The 18,217-nt window shown below is 44.0% G+C and overlaps 1 protein-coding gene across 1 annotated transcript in view; it reads left to right on the top strand.

Moving 5' to 3' along the window:
* Positions 1 to 533: 533 nt before the first annotated feature.
* LOC122941326 (gastrula zinc finger protein XlCGF66.1-like) overlaps positions 534 to 18,217 on the top strand; it is a 140,842-nt gene continuing 123,158 nt past the window's right edge. Inside the window, exon 1 of the mRNA XM_044298457.1 lies at positions 534 to 619. The gene's annotated coding sequence lies outside the window, so the exon portion shown is untranslated. The remainder of the gene's footprint in view (positions 620 to 18,217) is intronic.

The following is an 18,217-nucleotide window of genomic DNA, read 5'->3' as shown; positions in this document are numbered from 1 at the left end:
TGACGTCACCGGGGTTCCTGGAAGCCCCATGGAGAGCCCTGGTATGTCACCGGATGTCCCAAAAAATGCCTTTGCCCTGCGCGATTTAGCACAGGGCAAAGGAGAGCATTGGAGCATGAACTGCTCCGATGCTCATGTCAGGGGGGCTGCCGGGGTGAAAATGGAGGTATGTCCGAGTTCAGCTCTGAATCCGAACAACCCCTTTAAACCCCAATTTACAATATACTATAATATAGCCTCTAACTACACCACTCTTAGATAATAATATACAATATAATCTGTATTCCTGATCATCATCATTATGGGCTGCAATATACCAACTAATTTATATTTATACAAAAATTTCATTCTGGGAAGTAATGCATTGTAATTCCATCATTGTAAGATGCCACACATAGGAGTGAGCAACAGAGGTCATCATGGCTTGCTGAGTACACTACATTTGCCCTTTACAAAGATGGCGCACACACCATCTAGCAACCTAGTGCACATGCTCCATGCACGTCCATGCAGACAGGCATCTTTCCTCCCCATTACAGCACTAGTCTTAGGAAGAAGCCCTGCTATCCAGTGGGCTATCCCAGGCAGCAGCGTTACCCACGTCTGGAGCCTGCACACGGTAGGTATTCCTGGCCACAGGACGTGTGAAAGCAGCCCTGAGGTAACCATGCAAGCCTCCATATGTAGTAGAATCCACTGGGCACATGACGTGCAGCTAACACTCAGGGGACATGCCAGCCTTTTAACCTGCTCCTACATAACTTTCTCCAGACTGTGTACAGGAATCAGCAACCTTCAGAACTCCAGCTATGGTGAAACTACAACTCCCAACATGCTCCATTCACTTCTGTGGGAGTTCTGAGAAGAGTAAAGCAAGTGTGCATGCTGGGAGGGGTAGTCTCACCACAACTGGAGTGCCCCCCCTGCCTGTATAGATATGCATAGCTAAGGCTACTTTCACACTTGCATTCGGAGCGGATCCGTCTGGTGTCTGCACAGACGGATCCGCTCCTATAATGCAAACGATAGGATCCGTTCAGAACGGATCCGTCTGCATTATCAGAAAAGTCTGAAAGTTAGTCAGGCGGATCCGTCCAGACTTTGCATTGAAAGTCAATGGGGGACGGATCCGTTTGAAATTGCACCATATTGTGTCAACTTCAAACGGATCCGTCCCCATTGACTTACATTGTAAGTCTGGACGGATCCGTTTGGCTCCGCACGGCCAGGCGGACACCCAAACACTGCAAGCTGCGTTTGGGTGTCCGCCTGCTGAGCGGAACGGAGGTCAAACGGTGCCAGTCTGAGGCATTCTGAGCGGATCCGCATCCTCTCAGAATGCATTGGGGCCGTACGGATCCGTTCGGGGCCGCTTGTGAGAGCCTTCAAACGGAACTCACAAGCGGAACCCCGAACGCAAGTGTGAAAGTAGCCTAACATACTTGAAATTCCTGAATAGATATGCTCAGCTAAGACTTTACCCATTGTCTGTATAGATTACCCTGCTCTGTTTTACTCTTTACTGCAGAAATTATAGCTATTTAGCATGCAGCAGACCTATAATAAGGGATTTATTGCTGAAATTGGCACAACTGAAAATCACTTCCGTTCACCTGGGTGGGGCTTGCAGAAATCAAAGACAAATGAAGGGAACTGATTTACAGTTGCAAAAATTTCTGCCACAAAATCGGCAGTGTGAGTACACCCTCTGTGTCCTGAGATTACTTCACTTTCTTCGCCACCCTTCACTGGAGTCATATTGCAACAAAGTATCAATGGATAAATCAGATCAATAGGCTAACCGCTGCCATTCCTCAAAACTGGTGCCATTTTATTTTTCACAACTAAGCCCTGTTTTGCGACTTTTTGTAGACGGAATTTGTGGAGTGCAGGGATGATAACTCCCCTCATTGTGTTTAGAGGGCGCTATTCTGAATTTGATAAATGTGTAAATACATCTTTATGGTCCAGAAGTGTATTCACAGCTCTGCTATAACTAAGCCTTAAACGTGACAGGCGGTGTTTCTCTATGAAAAACACAAAAGGCGCACCATAGGGTAGTACAGTCCAGTTAAGTAAATGAAAAAAAGATACTCCAAATTGGAGGCTCACCTTTATGCGTTGTGCAATCAATAGGCACAACACTACTGAAGGCTTGAAGGGGGTCGTAAAAGGCCCCAAGGCAGTTGGTCATGCAGCCAGGGATCTACGCACTTCCACGTAGGGATGCCTGGAGTCCCCAAGAAGGCGGATAGATCCAAGTCAAGAGAAGAAACTCCAACAACGCAAAAAACAGTCTTTGGCTATATAAACTTGATTTAATAATTCGGCAGGTGGTACAACGCGTTTCGGGGCAGAAGACACCCCTTCATCAGGTACAAACTGCTCATACAATGAATATAACTACAAGACGCACTTAAATACATAAAAAAACGCCAAAATGGCATAGAAAGGGGAGTGGAGGGGGAGGTCCTGACCCCTCCACATGTCAAATGTAGAATATACAATCCAGCATACAAATCAGTCCCATCCTAAAATAGGGCTCGTAGGTGAATAGAGCATTGGTGGTCAGTGTAGAATAAAATAAAAAATATAAACAGTTAAACTTATTTGGGGATAATAGAGCGGCGTCGGCTAGATGAGAAAGCTGGCACACATCGCTCTGCTAGGTGCGGTCATGTGATGGCAACAGCAATCACATGACCGTTCCATCGCCTGGCAACCAGACGCTATTCTTCCTGCCCTGTTTAAAATGTATGGGCGGAAGGGAGGAGGAGTGCATCGGAGCGAGCAAGCGCTGCTAGTGACTCCGATGCTGCTCATGGAGGTGGAATTGAATGAGAAGATCAGGGATACAACCCTAAAGTATAATGGGAGATAGAGGGGGGGGAGGGACAAGAGACAGGGCTGCCAGGACAAGCGTTTAGTGATAAAAAAACGCCAGCCACATGAAAGGAAATAAATGACAATAAATATAAATAAATAATAATATAAACAGATGAATTAATATAATAGTAGAGATAAAAAATAATGATTAATAAAAATGATAATGATAAATAGGCATAAATTTATACTATTGTATCGCATAATATTAATTGATGTTAATATTAATCATAATAATAATAATAAATAAAAAAAATGGATAATAATTGACCTCAACACTTGGAATACAACTAAAATTATCTATATAATAAAATTAATTACCCGGATTGGCGGCAGAAAGAACAGGTCTAAAGAAGATAACATATGTATAAAATTAATTGATATTAAATAAAAATATATAATCAATAATCAGTGACCTCCAAACTAGGAATGAAGCTAAGAGAGAGAAAAACATTTCTATAAACAAATTGACCCAGATTACCAATATGACCATAATCACAGGACAGATAAACCAGTCCATAGGGGTGACATACGCCTAGAACTGTGACAGTATCAGTTTAATGGTAACTGGACTGGACTGGAATATATAATGAAATAGTATGTAAAATGAGTGGAATCTCTCAGTGTAGGGCTGCAATAGGGGCACTAAGGTTAGGCTACTTTCACACTAGCGTTCGATCGGATCCGTTCTGAACGGATCCGATCATAATAATGCAGACGGAGGCTCCGTTCAGAACGGATCCGTCTGCATTATTTTTAGCATATAACAGCTAAGTGTGAAAATAGCCTCGTACGGATCCGTCCAGACTTTCAATGTAAAGTCAATGGGGGACGGATCCGCCTGAAGATTGAGCCATATTGTGGCATCTTCAAACGGATCCGTCCCCATTGACTTACATTGTAAGTCTGGACGGATCCGCACGGATCCGCACGCCTCCGCACGGCCAGGCGGACACCCGAACGCTGCAAGCAGCGTTCAGCTGTCCGCCTGTCCGTGCGGAGGCGAGCGGAGCGGAGGCTGAACGCCGCCAGACTGATGCAGTCTGAGCGGATCCGCTCCATTCAGACTGCATCAGGGCTGGACGGCTGCGTTCGGGTCCGCTCGTGAGCTCCTTCAAACGGAGCTCACGAGCGGACCGACGAACGCTAGTGTGAAAGTAGCCTTAGAATGTAAGGATATGGTTTCGCGACGTTGGAGAAAAAAAACGAAACATTTTTTTTTTTAATAAATTAATTTCAAAGGCTTCATTGAGACCGCGTGGATTCAGACTAATAAGCTTGTAGATCCAAAACATTTCTCGTCTCCGTAAGGTTTTGATTATGTTATAGCCACTGGATTTAATCTGCTCTATCGGAGTGATAGTAAATCCAAGGAATGAGCCATGATGGTGTTCAGTGGCGTGCCTAGAGACTGTGTTGGAGAAATCTTTTTTTAACATTGGATCTATGTTTATTCAGTCTACTGCGGAGAGTCTGGATAGTCCGCCCCACGTACTGCAGGCCACAAGGGCACTCGAGTACATAGATTATATTGGACGTGCCGCAGTTTAAGTGTCCTTTGACCAGAAAGGTGTTGCCACTAGAGTCGTGAACCATTGTTGTAGTACGTATACTGTTACAGCACAAACACCTGGGCTGCTTACACTTAGAACTTCCAACTGGACCAGTACCACCCGGGCATAACTCTGGACTCGAGTTTGGTTTGATTTGGCTAGGTGCCAATAGGTTCTTTAGAGACTGGGCCCTCCTAAATGTCATACGGGGTCTCTCTGGTAAAATCTTGTTCAGAATAGAGTCTCATTTAAGGATACACCAGTGCTTGGAAAGGATCTTTTTAATCGTAGTGTGATAGCTATTCAAAGTGGTTAAAAAGTTGGTACTAAAACCTCCTACGAGCGGGTCCTTCTTGGCAGTCAAGCTTCTTTTGTCCGGTAAGCAGTCTTCTTGTGTAAGTGCACGGGCTCTATTGAAGGCCGCTTCTATTATCCCAGAAGGGAAACCTTTCTGTGCAAATCTAGTGCGAATAATCTCACTCTGAGTGATGAAGTCACTGTCTTCTGAACAGTTCCGTCTGACAGGTTTGAATTGACTAAATGGAATATTAGTCTTCCACTTCCTATAGTGGTTGCTGGCAAAATCGAGGTAACTGTTACAGTCTACTTTCTTAAAATATGTACGAGTGATTTATTTTTCCCCCGTTGCAGTTGAACTCTAAATCAAACAATTTGGCAGTAGACTGACTGTGGGTCCCTGATAGTGTGATGCCAAAACTGTTATTATTAACATGTCTAGTGAAACCCTCCACTGATGCACTGTCACCTTCCCATATAAAGATCAAGTCGTCTATATATGGACGGTAAAAAATGATATTATTGATCCAATAATCCGAATTATAGATGAAGGTCTCCTCAAACGCCCCCATGAACAGATTGGCGAAACTGGGGCAAAGCGCGTGCCCATTGCAGTCCCTTTGGTCTGAATGTATAGGGAGTCTTCAAATCTGAAGACATTGTGAGTGAGGATAAAACGGATACACCTCAAAAGGAAAGATTTCTGTACTTCAGGCATAAACTCGTCATCGTCGAGGAAGCGTTTGGTACAGCTTATCCCCAGTTCATGTTCAATATTCGAATAAAGGGCCGTTACATCCAGAGTGAGCCATCGGTACGTCTCTTTCCAGGTGATTCCTTTGAGTGCTTGTATCAAAGATGTTGTATCTTTCAGATGTGACGCCAACTTGACTACATGTTTTTGCAGGAATATATCCACATAATGTGACAAATTACATGTGAGGGATGATATCCCTGAGATAATCATCGGTCGACCTGGTGGTTTAGAGATATCTTTATGGATCTTCGGTAGATGATAGAACAAAGCTATGATTGGATCCGTAATTAAGATGTATTCTTGTTCCTTCTTAGTCAGAATATGGGATGCAGAGTCTACCAGCTTCTTAATTAGTATTTTATGTTCCACTGTTTTTTTTCTAATCTTCTATAATATTCCGTATCCGATAGAATTTGATATGCTTCCTGAACGTAGTCGGTCCTATTTTTCAGCACTACTCCTCCGCCTTTATCAGCGTTCCGAATAATTATTTCTGAGTTCCCCTGTAACTGTTTGATAGCTAATCTCTCCTCGTTCAAATTGTATTTCAATATGGGTGTCTGGTCGATGGTCCGAAAATCTTCCATAACTAAATCATAGAAGGTCTCTATGAAATTGCCCCTATGGTGTAAGGGGTAAAAGTGGGATTGCGGTTTGAGGTCCGACGGGATATACTGTGTGCCAGAAGCTGAGGTGGCCTCACTGGTCTCCATACTACTTGTATCCCTGGTGTTACCAGGTAAATTGAAGTGTCTTCTTAAAGTCAGCTTTCTAACAAAATCATGTAGGTCCAGTAATATATCGAAGCCCTTAACTTTGGACGATGGGCAAAAAGAGAGGCCTCTGAATAATATTGCAGTCTCAGCAGGATGTAAGACATAGGTGGACAGATTGAAGATTTTGATTTCTTTAACTGGTAGCTTGGGAATTTTCACATTTTTCTTTTTGCCCTTGCCTCCTCTGCAACCTCCTCTGAATTTTCTTTTTGCGGGTCTTGTCCCCAGCGAATGGAAATAATTTGTTATTGTCATCGTCCCTGGGCCTTTCAGTATTGCATACGACATTACTGGGTCCAATAAAGGGGGTAGGGATAAAAAAAGAAGGTGGACAGATGCTGGTAGATATTGAAAAATTGGAGTGTTCTTCCAGTACAGAATTGAGACATATGGTTTGACCCGTGGGCACAGAGGCAGAAGGAGAGTTGGAAGTGAGGGGGGGGGGGGGGTGGAGACTCCCCATGTAAAGTGATGAGTGAGTCCAATTCCAGATCAACAGGTGTGGTGGGCGAGCCCAGAGTGAGTGCTGTTGGTGATGTGCACCCAGGGCCCGGTATAGTGGATGGAAACAATGTGGGTGGTAATTGGAGGGGAGCACAATTTGAAAGGACATCTTGTCCAAACAGATCAAGTGTGTTTGCTACTAGAGGTTTGGTGGCGGGAGGCACAAGGAGTGAATTGCTGTGCTGGGACTCTAATAAGGAAGGCCCTGAATGGGAAGGGGGAGTTCCAGCTGTAGGTGTGAAGAATTGAACTTCAGGTGTGTCTGGTGGTTGGCATATGGCCAAAGTACGGTTACGACGATGCATCACACCGGGATGCTGGTCGGATGAAGAATGGTTAGGGCGACCTGTATGATGCTGGGACTTATGAAAGCCGTGCCTGTTACTATGTGTGAATGTGACCTTGTGTTGAGGTTTGTTGTGAACAAGGCCGGCTTTGGGGGGGAGTCAGCAGGCTTGGGGGAGGCTTGCTCTCTAAGCCAGAATTTGATGTTATCTGTGCGAAAATCCACCCGATCTCTGGAGAGTTTGCCTGCTTTCCTGTTCAATATATCCTTTTCATGCTGAGTGACTCGTGTAGTGACAAGGCGGCCAAATTTAAAAAATGCAATGTGACCCTTGTACTTTAGGATATTGGTATATCCATCAGTAATCCTAGACCCAAAATCCTGTGCTATAGCTAGCCTTTTAGATTGTAATCTAGACATCAGACCTTTAGCACATTCTAATAAATAATTGTCCCAATCGTCGCTGAAGGCTTTATCCTCTACAAACGAATGTTTGAACCGTAACCGCAAACCCCTGGGAACCAGACCTTCATCAAGGTACAGTCCCAGGAATCTGGCGTCAAGTTCATGTTGAATTTCATTGAGCATATTTTTCTCAAGTTCAAAGAAAAATGAAGATAGTGTTTTTTCATCAATACATTCGTGACCCAAATGCAATTCCGCTGGTGGATTCCCAACCACCGGGGGTTGAGGTTGCGCATATTGTTAGATCAAGCGTTCTCTTTGTTCAAGGCGGTTCAGGACATAATTCATCCTGCTGAGTGGTTGAGAGTTCCTATGTGCTGCCTTAAAGTTCTCGGATAACCGGTATAAAGTTCAACGTGACAGGCGGTGTTTCTCTATGAAAAACACAAAAGGGTAGTACAGTCCAGTTAAGTAAATGAACCAAAGATACTCCAAATTGGAGGCTCACCTTTATGCGTTGTGCAATCAATAGGCACAACACTACTGAAGGCTTGAAGGGGGTCGTAAAAGGCCCCCAAGGCAGATGGTCATGCAGCCTCGGATCTATGCACTTCCACGTAGGGATGCCTGGAGTCCACAAGAAGGTGGATAGATCCAAGTCAAGAGAAGAAACTCCCACGGCGCAAAAAACAGTCTTTGGCGATATAAACTTGATTTAATAATTCGGCAGGTGGTACAACGCGTTTCGGGGCAGAAGACACCCCTTCATCAGGTACAAACTGCTCATAAAATGAACATAACTACAAGACACACTTAAATACATAAAAAAAAACGCCAAAATGGCATAGAAAGGGGAGTGGAGGGGGAGGTTCTGACCCCTCCACATGTCAAATGTAGAATATACAATCCAGCATACAAATCAGTCCCATCTTAAAATAGGGCTCATAGGAGAATAGAACATTGGTGGTCAGTGTAGAATAAAGTAAAAAATATATAAACAGTTAAACTAAGCCTTAGGCCTCTTTCACACGAACTTGTGCGCTCCGTGGCTGTATTGTGGACCGCATTTGCAGATCCGCAAAACACGGGCACCCTTCCCGTGTGCATTCCACATCACAGATGCGGACCCATTCACTTCAATGGGTCCACAAATCCGGAGATGCGGAACGAAGCACTACGGAGTGCTTCCCGTGGGGTTTTGTCCCGTACTTCCGTTCCGTAAAAAGATAGAACATGTCCTATCTTTTTGTGAAACGGCTGGATTGCGGACCCATTAAAGTGAATGGGTCCGCAATCTGCTGCGGTGCCCCACAGTGGGTGTTCGTGCATTGCAGCCCGCAGCACGGCCACAGGGCACACACGTTTGTGTGCAAGAAGCCGTACAGGAGGGATGCTCAACCTGCGGCCCTCCAGCTAGTGCAAAACTGTCGGCTGTCCAGGCATACTGGGAGTTGTAGGTTGGGTCCCTGCTGTGGAGGAATGTTTGAGATGATAAACTATGCTATAAACGGGTTGTCGAAGAGGGAAGAAAAGCCATAAAACCAAGAGGTCTGATGCAAAATATTGAATTAATACCAGGACCCCGTTATCTGTACCTACACATATAACATATTACATTAGCTATTCTATATAAAAATGACATGTACATATACACTGTAGACACATAATATGGCATTTCACACACATACACAGAGGCGTATCTATCACGAGGCAAACAAGGCATTTGCCTAGGGCGGCACTTGCCAATGGGGCGGCAAAATGCCTTGTTTGCCTAGCGATAGTAAAATGTTCCAAACTTTTTTTCCCCTTTGTCCGCTGCTTGCCGATCCTTCACTATGCGAGCGGCATCGCCCGCGCCGCATAGTGAAGCAGGGACCCTCCTCCCGAGTCCTCCTGACTTCCTCCCGTCCGTGTTCCGGAATTTTCAACTACTGCGCCGAGCCTTCTTTTTCGCGCATGCGCAGTGGGCCGGAATACTTACAACACAAACGGCAGCCACGGGAAAAGTCTACATACCTCCCTCCTCACACAGACAGTCAAAGAACAGAGTTGGCCACTGAGTCGCCTGACTCCTGCCCTGCCCTGCGAGGAATGTCCAGGTCCAGTCCAGGCAGAGGAACAGGAGTGAGTAAGACGAGAGTTAAAAAGCAAATAGTGCACTGCGAGAGTGAGACTCATAAATAAAGGTGGTATGTCAGACTGTCTATGGTGCCCCTGGCCTCTCCTTGAGGCTGCCCCATACTTATGGGGCAGCCTCAAGGAGAGGCCAGGGCCACCATAGACAGTCTGACATACCACCTTTATTTATGGGGGCAGTCACAAGGAGACACTAAACTGTATGGGGGCTGCCACAAGAAAATAGTGCACTCTGCACTGTGTCATAAAAAAAGGTGGTATGTCAGACTGTCTATGGTGGCCCTGGCCTCTCCTGGAGGCTGCCCCATACAGACTGTATGGGGCAGCCTCAAGGAGAGGCCAGGGCTACCATAGACAGTCTGACACACATACCACCTTTATTTATGACTCAGTGCAGAGTGCACTATTTGCATGTGGCAGCCCCCATACAGTTTAGTGTCTCCTTGAGGCTGGCCCGGCCCCCTCCCCCCATACAGTATAATGTCTCCTTATGTCTGCCCCCATACAGTATGTATAATGTCTCCTTGTGGCTGCCCCGTCCCCCATACAGTATATCGTCTCCTTGAGGCTGCCCCCATACAGTATACCGTCTCGTTGAGGCTGCCCCATACAGTATACCGTCTAGTTGAGGCTGCCCCATACAGTATAACGTCTTCTTGAGGCTGCCCTCATACAGTATAACGTCTCCTTGAGGCTGCCCCATACAGTATAACGTCTCCTTGTGGCTCTTCCCATACAGTATAACGTCTCCTTGTGGCTGCCCCCATACAGTATAATGTCTCCTTGTGGCTGCCCCCATACAGTATAACGTCTCCTTGAGGCTGCCCCCATACAGTATAACATCTCCTTGAGGCTTCCCCATACAGTATAACGCCTCCTTGTGGGGTTTTTTCTTTTAAACGGGTATTTATCGCGATATATATCGTTATCACGATAAATTTCTTAATATTGTTATGCAAAACAGGAAAGGGTGGAGCCTAAAGAGGAAGGGGTGGGGTTTACAGAGGAAGGGGTTTGGCCGTGACAGGAAGGGGTGGGTCAAATTTATATTAGGAGGGTGCCCGAGTTTAGTCTCGCCTAGGGCAGCACAAAACCAAGATACACCACTGCACATACAGCAGTACATACACTAGACAGATGAACCCTAATACAACAGCAGATCATCATGTCATTTCATGACTCCTGCCACAAATAAGACTGATCACGGTGACATCATCACAGGTCTCTGCAGAGTACCCAAACAACTACCGTGCAGCGCCAGGTATGAGCATATTCCTAGCCAGTGCCCAGATTTACTATTCATAATGACCCAGAATTCCTTTTGCACACTTTTTTTTTATTTTAGATATGTTTTGCACCCCACTAGACACCTTTCGGGGGTGGCTAGCAGTTTTCTTAACCCTTAGACCTCTTTCACACGGGCGTTGCAGGGAAAGATGCTCGTGCGTTGCGGGAAAATGTGCGATTTTTTTCCGCGTGAGTGCAAAGCGTTTTGAATCGTTTTGCATGCTCATGTTTGGTACCAGACCCGAACCCGGACTTTTTAAAAGAAGTTCGGGTTTGGGTTAGGCTACTTTCACACTGGCGTTTAACGGATCCGTTTGAAACGCATTTGAAACGGATCCATCAATAAAATGTCTAAACTGAGACAAACGGAAGCCATTCAGACGGATACGTTCAAACGGATCCGTCTGTATTGCCGATCCGTTTGTCACGTTCGTTTCCGTTTTTGCATCCGTTTAGCGGATCCAATTTGGAATGAGTAGCAATTAGGTTCCCCTCTTCATGTATTCAGATCCCCAAGGTTGTCATGCTCCTAAAATTTCTCCAGGGCTATCTTGTTGAAATTTAAAGATGGTCCGGTTTTAGCTTTGATCATGGACTACACCTTTCAGACTCTTGTACACGACTACATGCACTTAAAGATGTATAGTGTTCGTTAGCGGGCCATATGTCCCTGATCGTCATTGATCGTGCATACAGGAGTACAGAGCATCATGATGCTGACCATGTTGTGCCGCACACTGGGCTAATGTCCCGCACTCATATGATCTATTAGTGCAAGACAATATCCCCGCGGGCAGCTCGACTTGCACAGAATCATTGTACACTATGATGCTGTGTACCCTTGTGCGCACGATCAATACCACTACGGGACATATGGCCTGCTCACGGACCGTATGTCTCTGGGCGCATACAGTCATGTGCAAGAGGCCTTAAAGTTTTTTTTAAATCTCAGACAATGGGGGCATATCGCTAGGATATGCCCACATTGTCTTATAGGTGCGGGTCCCACCGCTGGTACCCTCACATATATTGAGAACGGAGCCAAGAAAGTGGATGAAGGCGCACTGCGCCGCCGCCCTCCATTTATTTCTATGGGAGAGGCGGCGATTAGCGATTGGTGGTGGACGTACCACGGGATATTTGTGGTCCTCCAGCAACAGTGCTCCCTGCTTTGTTCTCGATATAGGTGTGGGTCCTACCAATGGAACCCACACCTATCAGACAATGGGGGCATATTCAAGCGAAATCCCCCCATTGTCTATGTGAATACCCATTTAACAACTGTATGTCCCTTGCATGTCCCTTGTGGTAATCACACTAGTTATATTAGAACGTAATCGGGAAATCATTAAACTGTAAAATTATAATTTTATTATTGAAATCCTTATGATGCTGATGGACCATGACTCCCACAAAGGCTCATATAAAAAGGGCACAAGATTGAACAAGCATCTGCTTGTTCATTGTGCCAATCATAGGGTCTACGATCAATAAAGAGCCAAAAGATAGCTGATTAACGATGTTCATGGTTCTTCCAACATTGGCACCAATGCTGTTTTGAAATAAAAACTACCAAGGGTGTTACAAGAAACGCACAGTAGTGAGACTATGGTAGTTTTCATTTAAACGCAGCTGTAGTGGCCAAGGTTACCCTGTGTGAGGGAAATGACCCCTGTGTCTATGATTATGGGATCCAAATTCAAATAGTGTAATGTGCACAGAGAAGGCTGATACATGCAATGGTTGTAATCAGTAATCTGCTTTTTTGTAACATTAGCACATAATCTTATACCATAATTATTGGTAGACGCCCAACAGCCATGCATCACATAAACCACAAAAAGACAAAAGCTTTAGCAGAAAGAGGATCTTAACCACCTCAGCTCCCCTAGCTTAAACTCCCTTAATGACCAGACCACTTTTTACAATTCTGCACTAAACTACTTTCACGGTTTATTGCTCGGTCATACAACTTACCACCCAAATGAATTGTACCTCCTTTTCTTCTCACTAATAGAGCCTTCATTTGGTAATATTTCATTGCTGCTGACGTTTTAACTTTTTTTTATATTAATCGAAATTCTTGCAAAAAAATGACATTTTTCACTTTCGGTTGTAAAATTTTTCAAATAAAACTACATTTCTATATAAATTTTTATCTAAATTTATTGTTCTACATGTCCTTGATAAAAAAAAAATTCAATAAGTGTATATTTATTCGTTTGGGTAAAAGTTATAGCGTTTACAAACTATGGTGCAAAAATGTGAATTTCCGCATTTTGAAGCAGCTCTAACTTTCTGAGCACCTGTCATGTTTCCTGAGGTTCTACAATGCCCAGACAGTAGAAACACCCCACAAATGACCCCATTTCAGAAAGTAGACACCCTAAGGTATTCGCTGATGGGCATAGTGAGTTCATGGAAGTTTTTATTTTTTGTCACAAGTTAGCGGAAAATGATTATTATTATTATTATTATTATTATTATTATATTTTTTACAAAGTCTCATATTCCACTAAATTACATTTTCCAAAAATAACATTTTACATGAACTAACCATACCCCTCACAGAATACCTTGGGGTGTCTTCTTTCCAAAATGGGGTCACATGTGGGGTATTTATACTGCCCTGGCATTTTAGGGGCCCTAAAGCGTGAGAAGTAGTTTGGAATCCAAATGCATAAAAATGCCCTGTGAAATCCTGAAAGTACTCATTGGAATTTGGGCCCCTTTGCGCATCTTGGCTGCAAAAAAGTGTCACACATGGGGTATCGCCGTACTCAGAAGAAGTAGGGCAATGTGTTTTAGGGTGTATTGTTACATATACCCATGCTGGGTGAGAGAAATATCTCTCTAAAAGACAACTTTTCCAGATTACTTCTCACGCTTTAGGGCCCCTAAAATTCCAGGGCAGTATAAATACCCCACATGTGACCCCATTTTGGAAAGAAGACACCCCAAGGTATTCCGTGAGGGGCATGGCAAGTTCATAGAAGATTTTTTATTTTTATTATTTTTTTCTCACAAAGTCTCCCTTTCCGCTAACTTGTGACAAAAAATTAAATCTTTCATGGACTCAATATGCCCCTCACAGAATACCTTGGGGTGTCTTCTTTCCAAAATGGGGTCATTTGTGGGGTATTTATACTGGCCCTGGCATTTTAGGGGCCCTAAAGCGTGAGAAGAAGTCTGGAATATAAATGTCTAAAAATTTTTACGCATTTGGATTCCGTGAGGGGTATCGTGAGTTCATGTTGGATTTTATTTTTTGTCACAAGTTAGTGGAATATGAGACTTTGATTTCTTAAATTTTTTTTCTTACAATTTCCGCTAACTTGTGCCAAAAAAAAAATCTTCTATGAACTCGCCATGCCCCTCAAAAGTGATTTTTATAGCGCCGCAGCGATTTTACAGTGTTTTTGCAGTGATCAGAAAAAAAAAATTCTGTCACTGCGGTGGGGCGGACTGAACGCAAGTGTGCACACAAGATCAGGCCTTATCGGGCGAACACTGCGTTTTTCTGTAGAGCCTATAGAACATGTCCTATTCTTGTCCGCAATTGCAGACAAGAAAATGCATTTTCTATATAGTTCTGGCAATGTGCGGATCCGCAAAATGCCGATCCGCAAAACACATACGCACATCTGAATGGAGCCTTACAGGGGGGTGATCAATGACAGGGTGGTGATCACCCCCCTGTAAGTCTCCATGCAGACGTCCGTATGTGTTTTGCGGATCTGCAAAGGGACCACCAGAGGACCAGGTAGCAGGTATATTAGACGCTGTTATCAAAACAGCGTCTAATATAGCTTTTTGGGGTTCAAAAAATCGCATCTACAGCCTGCCAGCGAATGATCAGCCTGCCAGCCCCCTTAAAAAAAATATGTTTTACAGTTGTTAAAAATACTTACCTTCTTGGTGCCATTGCCTTTCGTAGGAACCCCTGGGGCGGCGTATGGATGTATGTGGTCCCTGAGGTTCCTCCGGAGCCACTCGGGGCCTGAACCTCCTTGTTAAAATCCCTCCTGAAGCGGTCCCGGATAGATCGCCAGCGCGTGGTAACCAGTTTGACTATAGAAAAAAAACATAAAAATGTAATTTAGCATGATGTAAGGAAAAGAACAATATTAAAGTATTAAAATACATATTTTTGTACTTACCATATTTCTCCTGAGCCGCCGCATTTAGATCCCCCCAGGTGTCAAAAATTCCCCACAGATGTCCCTCCAGAGCCGCTGGGTCAGATGATGATCAGCGTGGTGGCGGTCGGAGTGGTCCCATAATGATGGATGCGCCCCCACCAGTTGGATGAGGAGAAGGTTATCTATGGTAGGAACCCCAAACTCCTCATCTTCCCTGGTGGAGCCTCTGGAACCCTGAAAAAAGGAAATGCAAAATTAAATGTAAATCCTAATACAAAATGCACATTAAAACTACTTAACCCTTTCATGACCAATGGTCAGTGATGCCCCAGTGGCCAGGTCAAATTTTATAAATCTGACATGCGTCACTTAATACGGTAATAGCTTTGGAACACTATTATTTATCCAAGCCATTCTGAGATTGTTTTCTCGTGACACATTCTACTTCTATATTTGAGTCAATATATTTCACCTTTATTTATGAAAAAATCCATAATTTACCAAAAAGTTAGAAAAATTAGCAGTTTTCAAAATTTCAATTTCTCTGCTTTTAAAACAGAAAGTGATTCCTCATAAAACATTTATTACTTAACATTCCCCATATGTCTACTTTATGTTGGCATCATTTTGGAAATGTCATTTTATATTTTTAGGACGTTAGAAGGCTTAGAAGTTTATAAGCAATTCTTAAAATTTTTAAGAAAATTTCTAAAACCCACTTTTTAAGGACCAATTCAGATCTGAAGTCACTTTGTGGGGCTCACATAGTGGATACCCCCATAAACAACCCCATTGTAGAAACTACACCCCTCAAGTTACTAACAACTGATTTTACAAACTTTGTTAACCCTTTAGGTGTTCCACAAGAATTAAAGGAAAATGGAGAATAAATTTCAAAATTTCACTTTTTGGGCAGATTTTCTATTTTATTGCATTTTTTTCTTTAACACATTGAGGGTTAACAGCCAAACAAAACTCAATATTTATTACCCTGATTCTGCGGTTTACAGAAACACCCCACATGTGGTCGTAAACTGATGTAAGGGCGCACGGCAGGGCGCAGAAGAAAAGGAGCGCCATATGGTTTTTGGAAGGCTGATTTTGCTGGACTGGTTTTTAGATGCACCCCTACAGTAGAAACTCCCAAAAAGTGACCCTATTTTGGAAACTGGGGGATAAGGTGCCAGATTGCTGTTGCACTTTTTGTGATGTAAGGTAAATAATATTGCTTTTTGGAACAGTTTTTTTTGTTTTGTTTTTTACGGTGTTCACCTGAGGGGTTAGGTCATGTGATATTTTTATCGAGCATGTTGTTACGGACACGCCAATACCTAATATGTACACTTTTTTTTTCAATTTCACTTTAACACAATAATGGCATATTTGAAATTAAAAAAAATGATGTTTTAGTGTCTCCGTGTTCTGAGAGCTATAGTTTCTTTTATTTTTTGAGCGATTTTCTTATGTAGGGTCTAATTTTTTTGCGGGATGAGGTGACTGTTTTATTGGTACCATTTTGTGGGACATACGCCTTTTTTGACTGCTCGGTGTTGCACTTTTTGTGGTGTAAGGTGACAAAAATGGCTTTTTTGACACAGTTTTTATTTTTTTATTTTTATGGCGTTTATCGTACGGGGTCGATCATGTGATATATTTATAAAGACTGTCGTTACGGACGCGGTGATACATAATATGTGTATTTTTTCATTTTATTTTTCATTTTTTATAGGAAAAGGCGATTTATTTGTTTTTATTTATTTATTTTTATTATTTTCACTTTTGTTTTTATCAAGTCCCACTTGGATCTTGAAGATCCAGTGGGGCTGATGGCTGTACTATACTTTGCAAAGCACAATACTATCAAATGTCCTGTGGATGGCAACACCGGGCGCTTTTGCAAAGCTCCCGGTTGCCATGGCAACCACCGGGCGCTTCCATCACAGCACGGGAGCCCCGATGGTGGAAAGAGGGAGCCCCCTCCCTCTATTAACCCCATGGATGCCGCTACCGCGGCATCTTAGGGGTTACAGCAGTGTCAGCATAGAGCTGACAGTCGCTGCTGATGTCGGCGGCTCAGGAATGGAGCTGCCGACATCAAATAAAGCAGGGGGACCGCATTGGGGGCAGGAGGCATAAATGGGGCAGTGCTGTAAAGGGGGGCATGGCCAGCAGGAGGGGGCACATTTGGGGGTCGGATGCATGCATGGGGCGGGGAGGGGGCGGACCGCATCAGGGGTACAATACATGGATGGGGGGGCGGGGATCGCATCGGAGGCAGGGCTCACAGGAGGGGTGGGGGGTTGGAGGCGCACAGAGTGGGGGGAAAAGATCGGGGGCACAGATTGGGGGGCACAAGGACACATTACCTGATTTCAGGCTCTGATCTGCAGAGTGCAGATGAGAGCCTGAAACCGGCATTTTAACACTGCCGCAATCTGATTGGTTAGTCTGCACAGACTGCCGCAATCTGATTGGTTAGTCTGCACAGACGAACCAATCTGATCGATTGTCGGCAAGGGACCACTCTGATTGGTCCCTTGCCGGCATTACTGGACTGTATGCTGTCCGTGACAGCAGCAGGACAGGGGCAGAAGCTTTAATCCAAGCGCTTTGCAGCACTTGGATTAAAGAACTGCCTGACGTGTCTATACACGTGGTAGCTGCACAGGGTATGTGCAGCTATCACGTATATAGACGGATTGCGGGCGTGAAGGGGTTAATCAAGACTTCTACGACTACGACCGCCACGACTCTGGAGGCGAACGGTGGATCCTCGCTGGCGGCTCTAGATTGCTGAAACAAAAACAAAAAATGTTTTAAACAGAATGTATTTAAATAAAATAAAAAATTATATATATATATATATATATATATATATATATATATCGCCCTATAAGACGCACCTAGGTTTTTGAGGAGGAAAATAAGAAAAAATATATTTTTAACCAAAAGGTGTGCTTTTGGTGGGTTTGAACTAATGGAGGTCTGTGGATGACACTATTATGGGGGATCTATGGATGATGCACTGTTATGGGGTGGGGGATCTGTGGATGGCACTGTTATGTGGGGGATCTGTGGATGGCACTGTTATGGGGGGAGCTGTGGATGGCATTATGATGGTGGGGGGATCTGTGGATGGCATTATAATGGTGGGGGGATCTGTGGATGGCACTGTTATGGGGTGGTGGATC

Source organism: Bufo gargarizans, chromosome 6, assembly GCF_014858855.1.
Source record: "Bufo gargarizans isolate SCDJY-AF-19 chromosome 6, ASM1485885v1, whole genome shotgun sequence".
Lineage (NCBI taxonomy): Eukaryota > Metazoa > Chordata > Amphibia > Anura > Bufonidae > Bufo > Bufo gargarizans.
This window is presented reverse-complemented; position numbering and strand designations above follow the sequence as displayed.